Below are 21,545 nucleotides of genomic sequence, written 5' to 3'. Positions count from 1 at the left end.
ACAGAGAGTGGCATGAGGTTTATTCCTGACCCAAGGTCACATAGAGCCTTCTCAAAGGTCATGGTGCCTATGGTACAAGGAATGAGGAATTTTCCAGGATCCTGTTTCTTCTGAGGCAATCTCAGTTGATCCAATGCATTTAGTTCATTGGTGAACAGGGGAGGTTCATCTCCCCAAGTCTCACTACCAAATAAATTGGCATTCAGTTTCATGGTTGCACCAAGGAACTTGGCAACTTGCTCTTCAGTAACATCCTCATTCTCTTCAGAAGAATAATACTCTTCACAGCTCATGAAGGGCGTAAGGAGGTTCAATAGAATCTCTATGGTCTCTATATGAGCCTCAGAGTCCTTTGGTTCCTCAAAGGGATACTCCTTATTGATCATTGGACGTCCCAGGAGGTCTTCCTCCTTGGGATTTACGTCCTCCCCTTCCTCTCTAGGTTCGGCCGTGTTGACTATGTCAATAGCCTTGCACTCTCCTTTTGTATTTTCTTCTGTATTGCTTGGGAGAGTACTAGGAGGGATCTCAGTGATTCTTTTACTCAGCTGGCCCACTTGTGCTTCCAAATTTCTAATGGAAGACCTTTTTTCATTCATGAAACTCACAGTGGCCTTAGATAGATCAGAGACTAAACTTGCTAAGCTAGATGGATTCTGCTCAGAATTCTCTGTCTGTTGCTGAGTGGATGATGGAAAAGGTTTACTATTGTTAAACCTGTTTCTTCCACCATTATTAAATCCTTGCTGAGGCTTTTGTTGATCCTTCCATGAGAAATTTGGGTGATTTCTCCATGAGGGGTTATAGGTGTTCCCATAAGGTTCACCCATATAATTTACCTCTGCTATTGCAGGGTTCTCAGGATCATAAGCTTCTTCTTCAGAAGATGCCTCCTGAGTACTGTTGGATGCAACTTGCATTCCATTCAGACTCTGAGAAATCATATTGACTTGCTGAGTCAATATTTTGTTCTGAGCCAATATGGCATTTAGAGTATCAATTTCAAGAACTCCCTTCTTCTGAGACATCCCATTACTCACAGGATTCCTCTCAGAAGTGTACATAAACTGGTTGTTAGCAACCATGTCAATGAGTTCTTGAGCTTCTGCAGGCGTTTTCTTTAGGTGAATGGATCCACCTGCAGAAGTATCCAATGACATCTTAGCTAATTCAGACAGACCATCATAGAATATATCCAGGATGGTCCATTCTGAAAGCATGTCAGAAGGACACTTTTTGGTCAGTTCCTTGTATCTCTCCCAAGCTTCATAGAGGGATTCACCTTCTTTCTGTCTGAAGGTTTGAACATCCACTCTAAGCTTGCTCAGCTTTTGAGGAGGAAAGAACTTGGCTAAGAAAGCCGTGACCAGCTTATCCCAAGAATTCAGGCTATCTTTGGTTTGAGAGTCCAACCACACTCTAGCTCTGTCTCAACTCAAAATTGTTTGCTCCAATGGTAGGGATGGAGATACTTCTTCCATGTAAATTGGAATTAGGTGCAGTAAAGTCACCAAGCATCCTCCTTGCATTATTATTATTTTCGGCTGCCATCTCCTCTTCCTTTTTACACAGGTATAGAGGTTCCCCTGTGTGAGTAGAAGAAGAAAATAATGTAATGTAAAGAAGGGAAGAAGAGAAAATTCGAACACAGATGGCAGAGGGGGGTCGAATTTGGGTGAGATGAAGTGTTAGTAGATGAATAAATAAATAGAAGCAGCTGAGAGAGAAAGAGGATTTTCAAAAATTAGAGAGGGATAGTTAGTTAGGTAGTTTTGAAAAAGATAAGAAACAAACAAAAAGTCAATTAGTTAGTTGAAAAAGATTTGAAATTCAATTTTGAAAAGATAAGAAGATAAGAAGTTAGAAAAGATATTTGAAAAAGATAGGATAAAAAGATATTTTTGAAAAGATATGATTGAAATTAGTTTTGAAAAAGATTTGATTTTAAAAATTAAAATTAATGACTTGACTCACAAGTAATCACAAGATATGATTCTAGAACTAAAAGTTTGAATCCTTCTTAACAAGCAAGTAACAAACTTGAAATTTTTGAATCAAAACATTAATTTTTGATGATATTTTCGAAAATTATGAAATAAAATTAAGAAAAAGATTTTTGAAAAATATTTTTAAAATTTTTGAAAATAAATAAGAGAAATGAAAACGATTTGATTTTTGAAAGAGATTTTGAAAAAGATAAGATTTTTAAATTGAAAATTTGATTTGACTTATAAAAACAACTAGATTTTAAAAATTTTTGAAAAAGTCAATCCAAATTTTCGAAATTTATGAGTGAAAAAGGGAAAGATATTTTTTGAATTTTGAATTTTTAATGATGAAAGAGAAAAACATGAAAATGATGCAATGCATGAAAATTTTGGATCTAAACATGTGATGCATGCAAGAACACCATGAATTTCAAGATGAACACCAAGAACACTTTGAATGTCAAGATGAACACCAAGAACTTATTTTTGAAAATTTTTAATGCAAAGAAAACATGCAAGACACCAAACTTAGAAATCTTTAATGTATAGACACTATGAATGCAAGAATGCATATGAAAAACACCATACAACACAAAATAATAAAATATGAAGATCAATCAAGAAGGTTTATCAAGAACAACTTGAAGATCATGATGAATGCAATGCATGAATGCAATTTTTGAAAAATGCAAGATGAGTATGCCATTGACACCAAACTTAAAAATTGACTCAAGACTCAAACAAGAAACACAAAATATTTTTTATTTTTATGATTTTCTAATTTTTTTGGATTTTCTTTTAATTTTTTCGAAAAACATAAAGGAAAAAGAAAATAGAAATTCAAAATTTTTAATAAGAATTCCAGGAATATTTCAATGTTGGCCTAAAGCTCCAATCCAAGGGTTGGGCATGGCTTAATAGCCAGCCAGCTTTAGGATATAAATCAGGCTTGCAACAGCTGATATTCAAATTAACTTGCCTCTATGCTGATGGTTGGAAGCCCCTATCCAAAAGAATTAGACATGGCTTTACAGCCAGCCAGGCTCCAACATTTTTCATGAAACTCTAGAATTCATTCTTAAAAATTCTGAAATAATTTTCGAAGACAGATGAGAAATTTTTGAAAGATTTTTTTGAAAAATTTTTGAAAATAAAACAAAAAGAAAATTACCTAATCTGAGCAACACGATGAACCGTCAGTTGTCTAAACTCGAACAATCCCCGGCAACGGCGCCAAAAACTTGGTATGCGAAATTGTTACTCAGAGGTTGTAAAATTTGTTGATCGTTCTCTCCCTGGCAATGGTGCCAAAACTGGTGCACAATACCATGGTCCAAACATAACTTCACAACTTTGCACAACTAACCAGCAAGTGCACTGGGTCGTCCAAGTAATAAAACCTTACGTGAGTAAGGGTCGATCCCACGGAAATTGTTGGTATGAAGCAAGCAATGGTCACCTTGTAAATCTCAGTCAGGCAAATAATAATTGATTATGGAGTTTTTGAAAATAAATTATAAATAAATAGAAAATAAAGATAGAAATACTTATGTAATTCATTGGTGGGAATTTCAGATAAGCATATAGAGATGCGTTTGTTCCTCTGAACCTCTGCTTTCCTGCTGTCTTCATCCAATCAATCCTACTCCTTTCCATGGCTGGCTTTATGTAAAGTCATCACCGTCGTCAATGGCTACATCTCATCCTCTCTGTGAAAATGGTCCGATGCGCTGTCACTGCATGGCTAATCATCTGGAGGCATCACCGTTGTCAATGGCTACATCCCATCCTCTCTGTGAAAATGGTCCGATGCGCTGTCACTGCATGGCTAATCATCTGGAGGTTCTCGATCATACTGGAATAGGATTTACTATCCTTTTGCGTCTGTCACTACGCCCAGCACTCGCGAGTTTGAAGTTCGTCACAATCATTCAATCCCTGAATCCTACTCGGAATACCACAGACAAGGTTTACACTTTCCGGACTCTCATGAATGCCGCCATCAATCTAGCTTATACCACGAAGATTCTAATTAAGAGATCCAAGAGATATTCATCCAATCTAAGGTGGAACGGAAGTGGTTGTCAGGCACGCGTTCGTATGGGAATGATGATGATTGTCACGTTCATCACATTCATATTGAATTGCGAATGAATATCTTAGAAGCAGAATAAGTTGAATTGAATAGAGAAACAGTAGTACTTTGCATTAATTCGTGAAGAACAGCAGAGCTCCACACCTTAATCTATGGTGTGTAGAAACTCTACCGTTGAAAATACATAAGTGATAAGGTCCAGGCATGGCCGAATGGCCAGCCCCCATGATCTAAGAACTAGACATCCCAAGATGCCTAATACAATAGTAAAAGGTCCTATTTATACTAAACTAGTTACTAGGGTTTACAGAAGTAAGTAATTGATGCATAAATCCACTTTCGGGGCCCACTTAGTGTGTGCTTGGGCTGAGCTTGAATGTTACACGTGCAGAGGCTTCTTCTGGAGTTGAAGGCCAAGTTGTAAGATGTTTTTGGCGTTCAACTCTAGTTCGTGACGTGTTTCTGGCGTTTAACTCGAGACTGCAGCGTAGAACTGGCGTTCAACGCCCTTTTTCATCATCTTAACTCGCCCAAAGTATGGACTATTATATATTGCTGGAAAGCCCTGGATGTCAAATTTCCAACGCAATTAGAAGTGCACCAGTTTGAGTTATGTAGCTCCAGAAAATCCACTTTGAGTGCAGGGAGGTCAGAATCCAACAGCATCAGCAGTCCTTCTTCTGCCTTTGAATCTGATTTTTGCTCAAGTCCCTCAATTTCAGCCAGAAAATACCTGAAATCACAGAAAAACACACAAACTCATAGTAAAGTCCAGAAATGTGAATTTAATATAAAAACTAATAAAAACATCGCTAAAATTAAATAGATCCTACTAAAAACATACTAAAAACAATGCCAAAAAGCGTATAAATTATCCGCTCATCACCCTTTCATTGGGTTAGGGAGCTCTGTTGTAATTTGATGGATCAATTTTAGTTTTCATTCTCCTTCTTCTATCTTTTCTCTTGATTTTACTAGAAAGCTTTCGATCTTCATCCAATTGGGTAGTTATCTTGGAAAAGAAGCTATTCATACTTGGATCTCTTCTGAACCTTGAAAGAGGAATGAAGGGATCATGCTAGAAATGCTTTCTCATGCTGGACCAAATTGGGTGTGGATGGATATGTGACTATAATCCTTCCAACACTTGATTTGGGAAATGCATGTGGTATAATCAGTGACCATACTTCATCTCTTCTCATGAGATATTGACCAAGGAATTGGCTATTGATCAAGATTTGAGAGATTGAATTACAAGGAATTGTAATTCGATCACTTAAGATTGCCAAGGAGATCAATGAATGCATTGATTGAGGAAGAGATGAAAATGAACTTGATCCGGAGAATGCAACATCTCCTGAGCCCAATGAACTCCCCATTTCTGATCTTACTCATTCTTTTTAATTTCTGCCATTTACTTTTATGAGCAATTTCTCCATCCCCATTTAAGATTCTGCAATTTACTTTCCGCCATTTACATTCAGCTCTTTATTTCCAGCATTTACTGTTTCTGCTATTTACTTTCTCGCCATTTAATTTTCTTCACTTCCCAACTCAAATTCTGGTTCGCTCAACTAGAACATTCCTTTAATTAAAGTTGCTTGATCAATCAATCTCTGTGGGATTCGACCTCACTCTATTGTGAGTTTTTACTTGACGACAAATTCGGTACACTTGCCGAAGGAAATTTGTTGCGAGACAAGTTTTTTGCGTATTAAGTTTATGGCGCCGTTGCCGGGGATTGATTTTGAATCAACAATGATTAAATTGGAGGATAACTAGATTGAGCATTTTTACTTTGTTTGATTTAATTTTCTGTTTGAGTAATTTACTTTCAGTTTTAGTTAATTTCTTCCCCTCCCCTTACTTTTTCATTTTTTTTAGTTATTTACAATTCCATTCACTGACCCACTAACTGTTTGATATATTGCATCACTCACACTAACAGTAATTCTAACAGAAATACTTTCTGCATCCATTTTCCTTGCTTGTGCTTTGTTGGTTGTATGACAGGGAGAAGAAGCGGGGCTTCAACTTCCTTTGATTCAGAACCTAAGAAGACCTTCCTTAGATTAAAGAGGGAAGCAAGAGAAAAATGAGTAGTGGGTGCCGAGGAAGAGGAGGAATACTTTGAACCAAACATGAAAGAAAACATGGAAAACCATCATGAAGAAGAGGCTCACAACCATGGCAGAGAAGGTCGAGCAAATTATGCTGGGGAGGAGAGAAGAGTTCTAGGCTCTTACATCAATCCAAACCCAGGAAACTGTGGAAGTAGCATTCAAAAGCCGACCGTCCATGCCAATAATTTTTAACTAAAACCGCAGCTCATCACCCTTGTTCAGAACAACTGTTCGTTCGGAGGAGGAGTCCAAGAAGACACCAATCAACATCTAACCACCTTCCTGAGGATATGTGACACGGTAAAGTCTAATGGTGTTCATCCTGACGCCTATAGACTGCTCTTATTTCCATTCTCACTCAAGGATAACGCAGCCAAGTGGCTGGAGTCTTTTCCGAAGGAGAGTTTGACAACTTGGGAAGATGTGGTGAACAAATTTTTAGCCAGATTCTATCCTCCCCAAAGAATTAACAGGCTGAGAGCTGAGGTCCAAACTTTCAGGCAACAAGATGGTGAGACTCTATATGAAGCATGGGAGAGGTTTAAGGACCTGACAAGGAGGTGTCCACCAGATATGTTCAATGAATGGGTGCAGCTACACATTTTCTATGAAGGCCTTTCTTATGAATCAAAGAAAGCAGTAGACCACTCATCCGGGGGATCTCTGAACAAGAAGACCATTGAGGAGGCCATAGATGTCATTGAAACTATAGCAGAAAATGACTGTTTCTATGCTTCTGAAAGAGGGAACACTAGAGGAGTGATGGAGCTAAACAATGTAGATGCTCTGCTGGCCCAAAATAAGCTCATTACCAAGCAGCTGGCTGACCTCACCAAGAAGATGGAGAGGAACCAAGTAGCAGCAATCACCACTTCATCAGCAACCCAAGAAGGAGTGAATGAAGAAGAAGAGGGTAGTCAGGAGCAAGCCAACTACATTGGGAATTCACCTAGGCAAAACCATGATCCATACTCCAAGACCTACAACCCTGGTTGGAGGAATCACCCAAACTTTGGGTGGGGGAATCAACAAGATCAAGGCCAAGATCGGAGACATCACAACCCCAACAATAATGCAGCTCACCAATAATTCACACAGAGAACATATCAACACCACCATGACAACACCTCTCCACATCCATATCAAAACCAAAATAACACTCCTCATCCTTCCACCTCTAATCCCAATCCACCATCATTTGATGGCAGACTCTCAAGGATTGAGAATCTACTTGAAGGCATAGGGAAAGAGATTCAAGACAACAAGGCATTTAAGGAGGAAGTGTAAGCAAATTTTAAGAACCAGGGAGATACCATCAAGAGGTTGGAATCTCAAGTGGGATATCTCTCTGAGTAGATGCCCAAACCTACAGATGGATCCCCAAGTGATACAGAAAAAAATCCGAGAGGTGAAACCAAGAAAGTAAGATGGGAAGATTGCAAGATGGTCACTATAAGTGATAAGGAGACTGAGGACAAGCCAAGCAAGCAGTCAGAACAACCTGGAGATACCTCAGTAGAGAAGAAGGAAAAAGATCACCAAGAACCAAAAATCTCACAACAAGAGCTGCTAAGACTCTATGCACCCTTTCTCCAACTACTCAATGGTGCTATGGAGAAGAGAATATACTCAAGAATTATTAACTTGTTTGCATCTCTGCATGTAAACATACCATTCATCAAGACCATCCAACAAATGCCTGCATACATCAACTATATGAAGGAACTGCTTCCCAGGAAAAGCTCACTCAAGGGAGGCCAAACTATAGTGATGAACAAGGAGTGCAGCGCCCTCATTCAACCAGAGTTTCCTACAAAAAGAAAGGACCCAGGGAGTTTTCACATACCCTGTGCCATAAGAGAAACAATGTTTGATAGAGCACTCTGCGATTTGGGAGCAAGAATCAACTTAATGCCCTTGTCCCTTGCGAAGAGGCTGCAGATCAATGAGATAATGCCCACAGATGTAGTCATCAGGCTGGGTGACAAAACTCAAAAACAAGCAATAGGAGTGGTGGAAAATGTGTTGGTAAAGGTTGGGAAATACTTCCTCCCAACAGACTTTGTCATATTGGACATGAAAGAGAGTTACACTCACCCAATCATATTGGGAAGACGATTCCTAGCTACAGCCAGAGCACTCATAGATGTGGAGCGAGGGGAGCTAATTTTGAGGATCCATCATGAACAGCTCGCCTTCACTATTTTCAAACACTCACAAGAAACAGATCAAGAGAACAAGGAACCAAGGAAGGATCACAGTGAGATACTGAAGGAAGAGATGAGTACTGAAGAACAACAAGCTCATCCGGAGATTCCCTTGGTTGATGGACAAGGAAACAAGCAGCTGTCACAGCTCAAGGAAAAGCTGGAAGAACCTAAACCACCAGAGGCATGTGATGACAACATCAAAATTCCTTTAGAAGAAGAGGCCACAAAGAGTAAGACAACATCACAAGGAACAAAGAAGAAGGTACCAAGGAGGTGGAGGAACAAAAAGATTCCTACAGAGGACTTCTCTCCAGGGGATAAAGTGATCTCAGCTTACTTCCCAGATATCCCCCCTGATCTCCCCACTGTGCCATCTCAGCTACCTAAGGTCTTCGCTATCAACCGAGTTCTCTCCTTGGAACATGTAGAGATCATTGATACAACTACTGGATATAGGTCTACTGCCAGAGGAGAAGACTTGAAGCACTATCGACCTCCCTGATGAAGGCAAAACGTCAAGCTAGTGACTCTAAAGAAGCGCTTCATGGGAGGCAACCCATGTTTTATATGCTTTTAGAAAATAGTTAATAAGTCAATTTTTATGAATTCCAAACCAAACTTGACTAACACTTGGTAAAATCCTTGTTATGCAGTATATAGTGAAGAACAAGTTTGGTGTTCAAAGCATGCCAAGAAAGCATGAATGCAACTCAGAGCATGCTAGTCTTGGAGCTTTGAACAAAGACTTTTTCATCACAATGCTCCAAACTAAGTTTGGTGTCACCCAAGGTGCCTGACGTTGGGCTTTTTACCAGTAAAGAGATTCATAGAAACAGTTGCATTGTAGATATAGTCTCTAAACCGACAAAAATTCCTTCGTACAAACGTGTTGGGTGTCACAAGTAACAAACCCCTTTAAAAATTGTTAACCGAGTATTCAAACCTCGGATCGTCTTCTCAAGGAATTACGAGGAAGTATGTTCTTATTATTGGCTATAAAGGTTGTAATCGGGGTTTAGAAGATGAGAAGTGTTGCACGAAATTGTGATCTCAGGCCACGGCGCCAGAAACTCTGTACGCACGTCTAAATAAATTGTTTTTCATTCACAACTTCGATACAACTAACCAGCAAGTGCACTGGGTCGTCCAAGTAATAAACCTTACGTGAGTAAGGGTCGATCCCACGGAGATTGTCGGCTTGAAGCAAGCTATGGTCACCTTGTAAATCTCGGTCAGGCGGATATCAAATAGTTATGGAGTTTTCGAATATTAATAGTAAATAGACAGAAAATAAAGATAGAAATACTTATGTATATCATTGGTGAGAATTTCAGATAAGTGTATGGAGATGCGTTCATTCCTCTGAACTTCTGCTTTCCTGCTATCTTCATCCAATCAATCTTACTCCTTTCCATGGCTGGCTTTATGTAAGGACATCACCGTTGTCAATGGCTACTTTTAATCCTCTCTGGAAAATGGTCCGATGCGCTGTCACTGCATGGCTAATCGTCTAGAGGCATCACCCTTGCCAATGGCTGCATCCTATCCTCTTGTGAAAATGGTCCAAATGCTCTGTCACAGCACGGCTAATCATCTGAGGTTCAAGATCATACTGGAATAGGATTCACCCTCCTTTTGCGTCTGTCACTACGCCCAGCACTCGCGAGTTTGAAGTTCGTCACAGTCATTCAATCCCAGAATCCTACTCGGAATACCACAGACAAGGTTTAGACTTTCCGGATTCTCATGAATGCCGCCATCAATCTAGCTTACACTACGAAGATTCTGATTAAGAGATCCAAGAGATACTCATTCAATCTAAGGTAGAACGGAGGTGGTTATCAGGCACGCGTTCATAGGGAATGATGATGATTGTCACGTTCATCACATTTAGGTTGAAGTGCAAATGAATATCTTAGAAGCGGAATAAGTTGAATTGAATAGAAAAACAGTAGTACTTTGCATTAATCTTTGAGGAACAGCAGAGCTCCACACCTTAATCTATGGAGTGTAGAAACTCTACTGTTGAAAATACATAAGTGAAAGGTCCAGGCATGGCCGAATGGCCAGCCCCCAAAACGTGATCGCAGGATCAAAAAATACAATACAGGATGTCTAATACAATAGTAAAAAGTCCTATTTATAATAAACTAGCTACTAGGGTTTACAGAAGTAAGTAATTGATGCATAAATCCACTTCCGGGGACCACTTGGTGTGTGCTTGGGATGAGCTTGAATGTTACACGTGCAGAGGCTCTTTCTGGAGTTGAACGCCAGGTTGTAACGTATTTCTGGCGTTCAACTCTGGTTTGTGACTTGTTTCTGGCGTTTAACTCTAGACAGCAGTGTAGAACTGGCGTTCAACGCCCTTTTACGTCATCTAAACTCGGCCAAAGTATGGACTATTATACATTGCTGGAAAGACTTGGATGTCTACTTTCTAACGCAATTGGAAACGCGCCATTTTGAGTTCTGTAGCTCCAAAAAATCTACATTGAGTGCAGGGAGGTCAGAATCCAACAACATTAGCGGTCCTTCTTCAACCTCTAAATCTGATTTTTGCTCAAGTCCCTCAATTTCAGCCAGAAAATACCTGAAATCACAGAAAAACACACAAACTCATAGTAAAGTCCAAAAATGTGAATTTAACATAAAAACTAATGAAAACATCCCTAAAAGTAACCAGATTCTACTAAAAACATACTAAAAACAATGCCAAAAAGCGTATAAATTATCCGCTCATCACAACACCAAACTTAAATGTTGCTTGTCCCCAAGCAACCGAAAATCAAATAGGATAAAAAGAAGAGAATATACTATAAATTCCAAACTATCAATGAAACATAGCTCCAATCAGATGAGCGGGACTTGTAGCTTTTTGCCTCTTGAATAGTTTTGGCATCTCACTTTATCCATTGAAGTTCAGAATGATTGGCATCTATAGGAACTCAGAGTTCAGATAGTGTTATTGATTCTCCTAGTTCAATATGATGATTCTTGAACACAGCTATTTTATGAGTCTTGGCCGTGGCCCTAAGCACTTTGTTTTCCAGTATTACCACCGGATACATAAATGCCACAGACACATAATTGGGTGAACCTTTTCAGATTGTGACTCATCTTTGCTAAAGTCCCCAATTAGAGGTGTCCAGGGTTCTTAAGCACACTCTTTTTTTTTTTGCTTTGGACCTTGACTTTAACCGCTCAGTCTCAAGTTTTCACTTGACACCTTCACGCCACAAGCACATGGTTAGGGACAGCTTGGTTTAGCCACTTAGGCCAGGATTTTATTCCTTTAGGCCCTCCTATCCACTGATGCTCAAAGCCTTGGGATCCTTTTTATTACCCTTGCGTTTTGGTTTTAAGGGTTACTGGCTTTTTGCTCTTGCCTCTTGGTTTTAAGAGCTTTTGGCTTTTTCTGCTTGCTTTTTCTTTTTCTTTCTATTTTTTTTTTTTTGCTACTTTTTTTTCTTTTTTTTTTTCTGCAAGCTTTGTTCTTTGCTGCTTTTTCTTGCTTCAAGAATCATTTTTATGATTTTTCAGATTATCAAATAACGTGTCTCCTTATCATCATTCTTTCAAGAGGCAACATATTTAACATTCTTAAACAACAACTTCAAAAGACATATGCACTGTTCAAGCATTCATTCAGAAAATAAGAAGCATTGTCACCACATCAACATAATTAAACTAAGTTCAAGGATAAATTCAAAACTTATGTACTTCTTGTTCTTTTGAATTAAAACATTTTTCATTTAAGAGAGGTGATGGATTCATAGGACATTCATGACTTTAAGACAAAGTTACTAACTACTAATGATCATGTAATAAGACACAAACATAGATAAGCACTTAACATAGAGAAAACGAAAAATAGAGAATGTAAGAATAAGGAATGAGTCCACCTTAGTGATGGTGGCGTTTCCTTCTTGTGGAACCAATGATGTCCTTGAGCTCTTCTATGTCTCTTCCTTGTCTTTGTTGCTCCTCCCTCATTGCTTTTTGATCTTCTCTTATTTCGTGAAGGATGATGGGGTGCTCTTGATGTTCCACCCTTAATTGTCCCATGTTGGAACTTAATTCTCCTAGAGAGGTGTTGATTTGCTCCCAATAGTTTTGTGGAGGAAAATGCATTTGAGGCATTTCCGGGATCTCATGGTGATGAGCTTCATGCGCCTCTTGAGCTCCATGAATGGGCTCTCTTGCTTGCTCCATCTTTTTCTTAGTGATGGGCTTCTCTTCCTCAATGGGAATGTCTCCTTCTATGAAAGCTCCAACTGAGTAACATAGATGGCAAATAAGATGAGGAAAAGCTAACTTTGCCCAAGGAGAGGGCTTTTCGGCTATTTTCTAGAGTTCAAGGGAGATGACTTCATGAACTTCTACTTCCTCTCCAATCATGATGCTATGGATCATGATGGCCCGATCCACAGTAACTTCAGATCGGTTGCTAGTGGGATGATGGAGCGTTGGATGAATTCCAACCATCCTCTAGCCACAGGCTTGAGGTCCAGTCTTCTTAATTGAACCGGCTTGCCTTTGGAGTCAATCTTCCATTGAGCTCCTTCCACACATATGTCTATGAGGACTTGGTCCAACCTTTGATTAAAGTTGACCCTTCTAGTGTAGGGGCATGCATCTCCTTGCATCATAGGTAAGTTAAACACCAACCTCACATTTGCCGGACTAAAATCTAAGTATTTCCCCCGAACCATTGTAATATAATTCTTTGGGTTTGGGTTCTTACTTTGATCATGGTTCCTAGTGATCCATGCATTGGCATAGAACTCTTGAACCATTAGGATGCCGACTTGTTGGATGGGTTTTGTTAGAACTTCCCAACCTCTTCTTTGGATTTCATGTCGGATCTCCGGATACTCATTCTTCTTGAGCTTGAAAGAGACCTCGGGGATCACCTTCTTCTTGACCACAACATCATAGAAGTGGTCTTGATGAGCTTTGGAGATGAATCTTTCCATCTCCCATGACTCGGAGGTGGAAGCTTTTGTCTTCTCTTTCCCTTTTCTAGAGGATTCTCCGGTCTTAGGTGCCATCAATGGTAATGGAAAAACAAAAAGCTTATGCTTTTACCACACCAAACTTAGAATTTTGCTCGCCCTCGAGCAAGAGAAGAAATAATAGATGAAGAAGAAGAAGAAAATATGGAGGAGAGGGGGGAGGGTTGTGTTTCGGCCAAGAAGGGGAAGAGAGGGTTGTGTTGTGTGAAAATGAAGAAGAATGGAAGGCTTTATATAGGGAAGGGAGGGGCGTAAGGTTTGGCCATATAGGGTGGGTTTGGGTGGGAAATTGATTTTGAATTTTGAAGGTAGGTGGAGTTTATGAGGTAGGTTTATGGGATTGTGTGAAAGAGAGGTGAGAAGAAGTGAGTGGAGGTAGATGGGGATCCTGTGGGATCCACAGATCCTAAGGTGATCCTGTGGGGTCCACAGATCCTGAGGTGTTCAAGGATTTACAACCTTGCACCAAATTAGGCATGCAAAATGCCCTTGCACACAACTCTGGGCGTTCAGCGCCAGATTGGTGCTTGTTCTGGGCGTTGAACGCCCATTTGTTGCCCATTTCTGGCGTTGAACACCAGAACCATGCTTGTTCTGGGAGTTCAGCGCCAGCTCTTCTCCAGGGTGCCATTCTGGCATTCAAACACCCAGATGCTGCCCATTTTGGGCGTTCAGTGCCAGAACCATGCTCTGTTCTGGCGTTGAACGCCAGCCAGATGCTTCTTACTGGCGTTTAAACGCCAGTAAGGTCTTCCTCTAGGGTGAGATTTTTCTTCTGCTATTTTTTTGATTCTGTTTTTAATTTTTATATTTATTTTGTGACTCCACATGATCATGAACCTAATAAAACATGAAAGAACAAGAAAAATAGAATTAGATAAATAAAAATTGGGTTGCCTCCCAACAAGCGCTTCTTTAATGTCAATAGCTTGACAGTGGGCTCTCATGGAGCCTCACAGATGTTCAGAGCATTGTTGAGACTCCCCAACACCAAACTTAGAGTTTGGATATGGGAGTTCAACACCAAACTTAGAGTTTGGTTGTGGCCTCCCAACACCAAACTTAGAGTTTGACTGTGGGGCTCTGGTTGACTCTGTTTTGAGAGAAGCTTTTTATGCTTCCTCTCCATGTTTACAGAAGGGTAACCTTGAGTTGTAAACACAAGGGAGTCCTCATTCAATTGGAGGACTAATTCACCTCTGTCAACATCAATCACAGCTTTTGCTGTGGCTAGGAAGGGTCTTCCAAGGATGATGAATTCATCCTCATTCTTCCCAGTATCTAAGACTATGAAATTAGCAGGGATGTAAAGGCCTTCAACCTTTACTAACACGTCCTCTACTTGTCCATAAGCCTGTTTTCTTGAATTGTCTGCCATCTCTAATGAGATTTTAGCAGCTTGCACCCCATAGATTCCCAGTTTCTCTATTACAGAGAGGGGCATGAGGTTTATCCCTGAACCAAGGTCACACAGAGCCTTTTCAAAGATCATGTTGCCTATGGTACAAGCTATTACGAACTTTCCAGGATCCTGTTTCTTCTGAGGTAATGTCAGTTGATCCAGATCACTCAGTTCATTAGTGAACAAGGGAGGTTCATCTTCCCAAGTCTCAATACCAAATAATTTGGCATTCAGCTTCATGATTGCACCAAGGTACTTGGTAACTTGCTCTTCAGTAACATCCTCATTCTCTTCAGAAGAGGAATATTCATTAGAGCTCATGAATGACATAAGGAGGTTTAATGGAATCTCTATGGTCTCTAGATGAGCCTCAGATTCCTTTGGTTCCTCAGAGGGAAACTCCTTATTGATCACTGGACGTCCCAGGAGGTCTTCCTCCTTGGGATTCACGTCCTCTCCTTCCTTTACAAGTTCAGCCATGGTGATCAATTCAATGGCCTTGCACTCTCCTTTTGGATTTTCTTCTGTATTGCTTGGGAGAGTACTAGGAGGGATTTCAGTGATCCTTTTACTCAGCTGGCCCACTTGTGCCTCCAAATTTCTAATGGAGGACCTTGTTTCATTCATGAAACTTACAGTGGCCTTAGATAGATCAGAGACTAAGTTTGCTAAATTAGAGGTGTTTTGTTCAGAGTTCTCTGTCTGTTGCTAAGTGGATAATGGAAAAAGTTTACTATTGTTATTAAAACCTTGTTGAGGCTTTTGTTGATCCTTCCATGAGAGATTTGGGTGATTTCTCCATGATGGATTATATGTGTTTCCATAAGGTTCACCTATATAATTTACCTCTGCTATTGTAGGGTTTTCAGGATCATAGGCTTCTTCTTCAGAAGCTGCCTCTTGAGTACTATTGGATGCAGCTTGCATTCCATTCAGACTCTGAGAAATCATATTGACTTGCTGAGTCAATATTTTATTCTGAGCCAATATGGAATTCAGAGTATCAATTTCAAGAACTCCCTTCTTCATAGGCGTCCCATTACTCACAGGATTCCTCTCAGAAGTGTACATGAACTAGTTATTAGCAACCATGTCAATGAGTTCTTGAGCTTCTGCAGGCGTTTTCTTTAGGTGAATGGATCTACCTGCAGAAGTATCCAATGACATCTTAGCTAATTTAGACAGACCATCATAGAATATATCCAGGATGGTCTATTCTGAAAGCATGTCAGAAGGACACTTTTTGGTCAGTCCTTTGTATCTCTCCCAAGCTTCATAGAGGGATTCACCTTCTTTCTGTCTGAAGGTCTGAACATCCACTCTAAGCTTACTCAGCTTTTGAGGAGGAAAGAACTTGGCTAAGAAAGCCTTGACCAGCTTATCCCAAGAGTTCAGGCTATCCTTAGGTTGAGAGTCCAACCATATTCTAGCTCTGTCTCTTACAGCAAAAGGGAAAAACATGAGCCTGTAGACTTCAGGATCTACTCCATTAGTCTTAACAGTATCACAGATCTGCAAGAATTCAGTTAAGAACTGAAAAGGATCTTCAGATGGAAGTCCATGAAACTTGCAGTTTTTCTACATCAGAGAAACTAATTGAGGTTTCAGCTCAAAATTGTTTGCTCCAATGGTAGGAATGGAGATGATTCTTCCATGTAAATTAGAATTAGGTGCAGTAAAGTCACCAAGCATCCTCCTTGCATTATTATTATTTTTGGCTGCCATCTCCTCTTCTTGTTCGAAAATTTCTGAAAGGTGCTTGCTGGATTGTTGTAATTTAGCTTCTCTTAGTTTCCTTTTCAGAGTCCTTTTTGGTTCTAGATCTGCTTCAACAAGAATGTTCTTGTCCTTGCTCCTGCTCATATGAAAAAGAAAGAACAGAAAAATAATAATAATAAGGGTCCTTTTTACCATAGTATAGAGGTCCCTGTGTGAGTAGAAGAAAAGAAGAAGAAGAAATTCGAACACAGATGGAAGAGGGGGTTCGAATTTGGGTGAGATGAAGTGTTAGTAGATGAATAAATAAATAGAAGGAGATGAGAGAGAAGGAGAATTTTCGAAAATAATTTTTAAAAAATAGTTAATGATTTTCGAAAATAGTTTTTGAAAAAGGTTAGTAATTTTTCGAAAATTAAAATCAAAAATTAAAATAATTATTTAATTAAAAAGAAATTTTGAAAAAGAGGGAAGATATTTTCGAAAATTAGAGAGAGAGTTAGTTAGGTAGTTTTGAAAAGGATAAGAAACAAACAAAAAGTTAGTTAGTTAGTTGAAACAAATTTTGAAAATCAATTTTTGAAAAGATAAGAAGATAAGAAGTTAGAAAAGATATTTTAAAATCAAATTTTGAAAAAGATAAGTTTTAAAAAGATGAGATAAAAAGATATGATTGAAATTAGATTTGAAAAAGATTTGATTTTTAAAATCACAATTAATGACTTGATTCACAAGAAATCACAAGATATGATTCTAGAACTCAAAGTTTGAATCTTTCTTAACAAGCAAGTAACAAACTTGAAATTTTTGAATCAAAACATTAATTGATGATGTTATTTTTGAAAATTATGTGATAAAATTAAGAAAAAGATTTTTGAAAAATATTTTTAAAATTTTCGAAAATAACTAAGAAAATTGAAAAAGATTTGATTTTTGAAAAAGATTTTGAAAAAGATAAGATTTTCAAATTGAAAATTTGATTTGACTCATGAAAACAACTAGATTTTTAAAATTTTTGAATAAGTCAAATCTAATTTTCGAAATTTTAAGAGAAGAAAAAGGAGAAGATATTTTTTTGATTTTTGAATTTTTAATGATGAGAGAGAAAAACATAAAAATGATGCAATGCATGAAAGTTATGGATCAAAACAATGAATGCATGCAAGAACACTATGAATGTTAAGATGAACACCAAGAACGCTTTGAATGTCATGATGAACATCAAGACTTATTTTTGAAAATTTTTATATGCAAAGAAAACATGCAAGACACCAAACTTAGAAATCTTTCATGTTTAGACACTATGAATGCAAAAATGCACATGAAAAACAAGAAAAGATGCAAAACAAGAAAACATCAAGATCAAACAAGAAGACTTACCAAGAACAACTTGAAGATCATGAAGAACACCATGAATGCATGAATTTTTCGAAAAATGCAAAGAATTTTTAGAAAAGATGCAATTGACACCAAACTTGAAATTTGACTCAAGACTCAAATAAGAAACACAAAATATTTTTGATTTTTTTTTATTTTATGATTTTTTTGTATTTTCTTTTATTTTTTTCGAAAATCATTTTGAAAAAGAAAAATAAGGATTCCAAAATTTTTTTAATATGAATTCCAGGAATCTTATGCTCTTTAAACTAAAGCTCCAATCAAAGGGTCAGGCATGGCTTATTAGCCAGCCAAGCTTTAGTATGTAACTCAGACATGACACGCTTGACATTCCCTACCCAGAAGAATTAGACATGGCTTTACAGCCAGCCAGGCTTCAACATGCTTCATGAAACACTAGAATTCATTCTTAAAAATTCTGAAGAAAATTATATTTTTTGAAAAAAATTTTATTTTAAAAATTTTTTCGAAAACAACGGAGAAATTTTTGAAAAAATTTTTGAAAATAAAACAAAAAGAAAATTACCTAATCTGAGCAACAAGATGAACCGTTAGCTGTCCAAACTTGAACAATCCCCGGCAACGGCGCCAAAAACTTGGTGCACGAAATTGTGATCTCAAGCCACGGCGCCAGAAACTCTGTACGCACATCTTAATAAATTGTTTTTCATTCACAACTTCGATACAACTAACCAGCAAGTGCACTAGGTCGTCCAAGTAATAAACCTTACGTGAGTAAGGGTCGATCCTATGGAGATTGTCGGCTTGAAGTAAGCTATGGTCACCTTGTAAATCTCGGTCAGGCGGATATCAAATAGTTATGGAGTTTTCGAATATTAATAGCAAATAGACAATAAATAAAGATAGAAATACTTATGTATATCATTGGTGAGAATTTCAGATAAGTGTGTGGAGATGCGTTCATTCCTCTGAACTTCTGCTTTCCTGCTATCTTCATCCAATCAATCTTACTCCTTTCCATGGCTGGCTTTATGTAAGGACATCACCGTTGTCAATGGCTACTTTTAATCCTCTCTGGAAAATGGTCCGATGCGCTGTCACTGCATGGCTAATCGTCTAGAGGCATCATCCTTGCCAATGGCTGCATCCTATCCTCTTGTGAAAATGGTCCAAATGCTCTGTCACAGCACGGCTAATCATCTGAGGTTCTAGATCATACTGGAATAGGATTCACCCTCCTTTTGCGTCTGTCACTACGCCCAGCACTCGCGAGTTTGAAGTTCGTCACAGTCATTCAATCCCAGAATCCTACTCGGAATACCACAGACAAGGTTTAGACTTTCCGGATTCTCATGAATGCCACCATCAATCTAGCTTACACCACGAAGATTCTGATTAAGAGATCCAAGAGATACTCATTCAATCTAAGGTAGAACGGAGGTGGTTGTCAGGCACGCGTTCATAGGGAATGATGATGATTGTCACGTTCATCACATTCAAGTGGAAGTGCGAATGAATATCTTAGAAGCGGAATAAGTTGAATTGAATAGAAAAACTGTAGTACTTTGCATTAATCTTTGAGGAACAACAGAGCTCCACACCTTAATTGATGCATAAATCCACTTCCGGGGCCCACTTGGTGTGTGCTTGGGCTGATCTTGAATGTTACACGTGCAGAGGCTCTTTCTGGAGTTGAACGCCAGGTTGTAACGTATTTCTGGCGTTCAACTCTGGTTTGTGACATGTTTCTGGCGTTTAACTCTAGACAGCAGCGTAGAACTGGCGTTCAACGCCCTTTTACATCGTCTAAACTCGGCCAAAGTATGGACTATTATACATTTCTGGAAAGCCCTGGATGTCTACTTTCCAACGCAATTAGAAGCGCACCATTTTGGGTTCTGTAGCTCCAGAAAATCTACTTTGAGTGCAGGGGGGTCAGAATCCAACAGCATTAGCGGTCCTTCTTCAACCTCTGAATCTGATTTTTGCTCAAGTACCTCAATTTCAGCCAGAAAATACCTGAAATCATAGAAAAACACACAAACTCATAGTAAAGTCCAGAAATGTGAATTTAACATAAAAACTAATGAAAACTTCCCTAAAAGTAACCAGATTCTACTAAAAACATACTAAAAACAATGCCAAAAAGCGTATAAATTATCCGCTCATCAAGAAGCAAGTAATCTAAATGACAAGTAAAGTCAATGGCAATTAAAATAAATAAATACTGTAAATAAAGCAGACTTTTGGTAAGGTAAGAGAAATTGGAGGTCCAATGTAGTTATATCTCTCAACTATAATAAAAGTTGAATCTAAACTCCGCTTGGTCAACCTTTACTAGGGCAAAGGAAAGTCAGGGGACTAATTAAATTGACCTTTGAATCCTATTTATTTCCTAAGAAAAGGTTGGGATTACATAAGTTCAGCTCAATTAGCAAGATAACGATTATCAGTTATGTTGAGTTTAATAACTGTTGAGTTACTGAATTCTTAACAAGGGACAAAAGGGGAAAAAGTAAAATTGCTGGAATAATAAAAAATGTCCTTAGATGGGAAGCAATGGTAACTTAATTCAAAGAGAACAATCATAAACTGAAAATACCTCAAATATTATTAATTCAAATAACAATCTATAACATGGAAGAATTCATAGATCCAATTATAAAGGTAAATAGCCAACTCAGATACTGAGATAAATAAATAAAGTGAAAGGGAAGTTTAAAAGAAAGAAATATAAAACCTGGATTGAGAGTCACTCTTAAAGCTAGAAGAAATCCTAAATCCTAAGAGAGAGAGGAGAAGATCTCCCTCTCAACTAAATCTAAATCATTGAAAAGTAAAATATGTGCGAGCTCTCTTTGAATGGGTGTATTCCCATACTTTATAACCTCTGGTCTATGCTGTCTGTACTTGGATCTGGGCCAAAAAGGGCTTCAAAAATCGCTGGGGGTGTATTCTGTAAATTCTGATACGTGGCCTCTGTCACGCGTCCGCGTGGGTCACGCGGTCACATCATTTGGAGCTTTTCCTTGCCACGCGGTCGCGTCAGTCATGCGACCGCGTCATGTGCATTCTGCTTAAGGCGCGCGGTCGCGTCAGTCATGCGGCAACGTCGCGGCTGATTCGTACTTGGCACGCGATCGCGTCGTCCATGCGACCGCGTGAATACCAGTTTCCTTCAAAGCTCCGTTTTGCTTTCTCCTTCCATTTTAGTATGTTTCCTTTTCCATCCTTTAAGTCATTCTGCCTTAGAAAATCTGAAACTACTCAACACACTGATCACGGCATCGAATGGAAATAGAGGTAATTAAAATAATTAATTTTAGAGCTTAGGAAACATGTTTTTCACATACATCACATAATAAGGAAGGGAAAGTAAAACCGTGCAATTAATGTGAATAAGTAGGTGAAGGATTGTATAAATCACTCAAATTAAGCACAAAAGAACTCATGAAATATGGGTTTATCAACCTCCTCACACATAAACACTAGCATGTCCTCATGCTAAATCCAAGGTAAATAATTAAGGTTAAAGTGATGGAATGTCATGCAATGCAACCTAATTTAAATGCAACTACCTAAACAAATGATGCATCATGCAACTCTAAATTATTCACTCATATATAAAGCTTAC

At 38.6% G+C, this 21,545-nt stretch overlaps 3 non-coding genes across 3 annotated transcripts; 2 read left to right on the top strand and 1 right to left on the bottom strand.

Moving 5' to 3' along the window:
• Positions 1 to 1,214: 1,214 nt before the first annotated feature.
• LOC112768448 (small nucleolar RNA R71) lies at positions 1,215 to 1,322 on the top strand. Its single transcript, XR_003185876.1, has one exon. It is a non-coding gene; the product is annotated as a small nucleolar RNA R71 (small nucleolar RNA).
• A 5,355-nt stretch (positions 1,323 to 6,677) lies between these two features.
• On the bottom strand, positions 6,678 to 6,784 carry LOC112768085 (small nucleolar RNA R71). The gene has a single exon (XR_003185523.1). It is a non-coding gene; the product is annotated as a small nucleolar RNA R71 (small nucleolar RNA).
• Positions 6,785 to 16,057: 9,273 nt separating this feature from the next.
• On the top strand, positions 16,058 to 16,165 carry LOC112768607 (small nucleolar RNA R71). The gene has a single exon (XR_003186014.1). It is a non-coding gene; the product is annotated as a small nucleolar RNA R71 (small nucleolar RNA).
• Positions 16,166 to 21,545: the final 5,380 nt, after the last annotated feature.

This window comes from Arachis hypogaea, chromosome 17 (assembly GCF_003086295.3).
Source record: "Arachis hypogaea cultivar Tifrunner chromosome 17, arahy.Tifrunner.gnm2.J5K5, whole genome shotgun sequence".
Lineage (NCBI taxonomy): Eukaryota > Viridiplantae > Streptophyta > Magnoliopsida > Fabales > Fabaceae > Arachis > Arachis hypogaea.
Note: the sequence above shows the minus strand (reverse complement) of the source record. Positions and strands in the feature narration are given on the sequence as shown.